The sequence below is a fragment of the Rhipicephalus microplus genome, unplaced genomic scaffold (genome assembly GCF_043290135.1).
Source record: "Rhipicephalus microplus isolate Deutch F79 unplaced genomic scaffold, USDA_Rmic scaffold_99, whole genome shotgun sequence".
NCBI classification, from domain to species: domain Eukaryota; kingdom Metazoa; phylum Arthropoda; class Arachnida; order Ixodida; family Ixodidae; genus Rhipicephalus; species Rhipicephalus microplus.
The window spans coordinates 318,977-322,500 of NW_027464671.1; positions in this window are offsets into that span (position 1 = coordinate 318,977).

Consider the following 3,524-nt stretch of genomic DNA (forward strand, 5'->3'; position numbering starts at 1 on the left):
CGGGGCGGCGCGAAAACTGCGTCAGCCGGGGCGAGCCCGGGTGCGGCACCACCGGGAAAACTGTGGCAAACAGACATGGCGATCGAGTGAGTTGGCCGCCAGCCAGGCTCAGCCAAAAAGTGCCAAGTCCGAACTGCGTCAGCCGGGGCGGCAAAAAACCGCGTCAGCCGGGGCGGCGCAAAAAACCGCGTCTGCCGGGGCGGCGCGAAACCGCGTCAGCCGGGGCGGCGCGAAAACTGCGTCAGCCGGGGCGGCGCGAAAACCTCGTCAGCCGGGGCGAGCGAAAAGGGGGGGGGGAACCACGTCTGCCGGGGCGAAAGAAAAAAAAAACGCGTCTGCCGGGGCGAGCCCGGGTGCGGCACCACCGGGAAGACTGTGGCAAACAGACATGGCGATCGAGTGAGTGGGCCGCCAGCCAGGCTCAGCCCAAAAAGTGCTAAGTCCGAACTGCGTCAGCCGGGGCGGCAAAAACCGCGTCAGCCGGGGCGGCGCGAAAACCGCGTCTGCCGGGGCGGCGCGAAAACTGCGTCAGCCGGGGCGAGCCCGGGTGCGGCACCACCGGGAAAACTGTGGCTAACAGACATGGCGATCGAGTGAGTGGGCCACCAGCCAGGCTCAGCCAAAAAGTGCTAAGTCCGAACTGCGTCAGCCGGGGCGGCAAAAACCGCGTCAGCCGGGGCGGCAAAAACCGCGTCAGCCGGGGCGGCGCAAAAACCGCGTCTGCCGGGGCGGCACGAAACCGCGTCAGCCGGGGCGGCGCGAAAACTGCGTCAGCCGGGGCGAGCCCGGGTGCGGCACCACCGGGAAAACTGTGGCAAACAGACATGGCGATCGAGTGAGTGGGCCGCCAGCCAGGCTCAGCCAAAAAGTGCCAAGTCCGAACTGCGTCAGCCGGGGCGGCAAAAAACCGCGTCAGCCGGGGCGGCGCAAAAAACCGCGTCTGCCGGGGCGGCGCGAAAACTGCGTCAGCCGGGGCGAAAGAAAAAAAAAACGCGTCTGCCGGGGCGAGCCCGGGTGCGGCACCACCGGGAAAACTGTGGCAAACAGACATGGCGATCGAGTGAGTGGGCCGCCAGCCAGGCACAGCCGAAAAGTGCCAAGTCCGAACTGCGTCTGCCGGGGCGGCACGAAACCGCGTCAGCCGGGGCGGCGCGAAAACTGCGTCAGCCGGGGCGAAAGAAAAAAAAAAACGCGTCTGCCGGGGCGAGCCCGGGTGCGGCACCACCGGGAAAACTGTGGCAAACAGACATGGCGATCGAGTGAGTGGGCCGCCAGCCAGGCTCAGCCAAAAAGTGCAAAGTCCGAACTGCGTCAGCCGGGGCGGCAAAAACCGCGTCAGCCGGGGCGGCGCAAAAAACCGCGTCTGCCGGGGCGGCACGAAACCGCGTCAGCCGGGGCGGCGCGAAAACTGCGTCAGCCGGGGCGAAAGAAAAAAAAAAACGCGTCTGCCGGGGCAAGCCCGGGTGCGGCACCACCGGGAAAACTGTGGCAAACAGACATGGCGATCGAGTGAGTGGGCCGCCAGCCAGGCACAGCCGAAAAGTGCAAAGTCCGAACCGTGTCAGCCGGGGCGACGCAAAAACCGCGTCAGCCGGGGCGGCGCGAAAACCGCGTCAGCCGGGGCGGCACGAAACCGCGTCAGCCGGGGCGGCGCGAAAACTGCGTCAGCCGGGGCGGCGCGAAAACCTCGTCAGCCGGGGCGAGCGAAAAGGGGGGGGGGGGGAACCACGTCTGCCGGGGCGAAAGAAAAAAAAAACGCGTCTGCCGGGGCGAGCCCGGGTGCGGCACCACCGGGAAGACTGTGGCAAACAGACATGGCGATCGAGTGAGTGGGCCGCCAGCCAGGCTCAGCCCAAAAAGTGCTAAGTCCGAACTGCGTCAGCCGGGGCGGCAAAAACCGCGTCAGCCGGGGCGGCGCGAAAACCGCGTCTGCCGGGGCGGCGCGAAAACTGCGTCAGCCGGGGCGAGCCCGGGTGCGGCACCACCGGGAAAACTGTGGCTAACAGACATGGCGATCGAGTGAGTGGGCCACCAGCCAGGCTCAGCCAAAAAGTGCTAAGTCCGAACTGCGTCAGCCGGGGCGGCAAAAACCGCGTCAGCCGGGGCGGCAAAAACCGCGTCAGCCGGGGCGGCGCAAAAACCGCGTCTGCCGGGGCGGCACGAAACCGCGTCAGCCGGGGCGGCGCGAAAACTGCGTCAGCCGGGGCGAGCCCGGGTGCGGCACCACCGGGAAAACTGTGGCAAACAGACATGGCGATCGAGTGAGTGGGCCGCCAGCCAGGCTCAGCCAAAAAGTGCCAAGTCCGAACTGCGTCAGCCGGGGCGGCAAAAAACCGCGTCAGCCGGGGCGGCGCAAAAAACCGCGTCTGCCGGGGCGGCGCGAAAACCGCGTCTGCCGGGGCGGCGCGAAAACTGCGTCAGCCGGGGCGAAAGAAAAAAAAAACGCGTCTGCCGGGGCGAGCCCGGGTGCGGCACCACCGGGAAAACTGTGGCAAACAGACATGGCGATCGAGTGAGTGGGCCGCCAGCCAGGCACAGCCGAAAAGTGCCAAGTCCGAACTGCGTCTGCCGGGGCGGCCCGAAACCGCGTCAGCCGGGGCGGCGCGAAAACTGCGTCAGCCGGGGCGAAAGAAAAAAAAAAACGCGTCTGCCGGGGCGAGCCCGGGTGCGGCACCACCGGGAAAACTGTGGCAAACAGACATGGCGATCGAGTGAGTGGGCCGCCAGCCAGGCACAGCCGAAAAGTGCTAAGTCCGAACTGCGTCTGCCGGGGCGGCACGAAACCGCGTCAGCCGGGGCGGCGCGAAAACCGCGTCTGCCGGGGCGGCACGAAACCGCGTCAGCCGGGGCGGCGCGAAAACTGCGTCAGCCGGGGCGAGCCCGGGTGCAGCACCACCGGGAAAACTGTGGCAAACAGACATGGCGATCGAGTGAGTGGGCCGCCAGCCAGGCACAGCCGAAAAGTGCTAAGTCCGAACTGCGTCAGCCGGGGCGGCACGAAACCGCGTCAGCCGGGGCGGCGCGAAAACCGCGTCTGCCGGGGCGAATGCAAAAAAAAACAAAGAAAAAAGCCCGCGCTTAATCAAAAGAAAACAAAGAAAAAAGCTTGCGCTTAATCAAAAGAAAACAAACAAAAAAAGTTCGCGCTTAAGCCTGGCGGTGGAACCACCGGGGCAAACAGACCTGGCGATCGAGTGAGTGGGCCGCCAGCCGGGGTGAGCCAAAAAGTGCAAAGTCCGAACCGCGTCAGCCGGGGCGACGCAAAAACCGCGTCAGCCGGGGCGGCGCGAAAACCGCGTCAGCCGGGGCGGCGCAAAAACTGCGTCAGCCGGGGCGGCACGGAAAAACGAAAACCGCGTCAGCCGGGGCGGCACGGAAAAACGAAAACCGCGTCAGCCGGGGCGACATCAAAATGAGGAAAAAAAAAAAAAACTGCCTTAGAACACCTGCGTACACTTTCATGCGTTTGGGCATATCTCTCTGTAACACGCGCGCCCCTCGTTACGCGCGGCACTCTGTTTTCT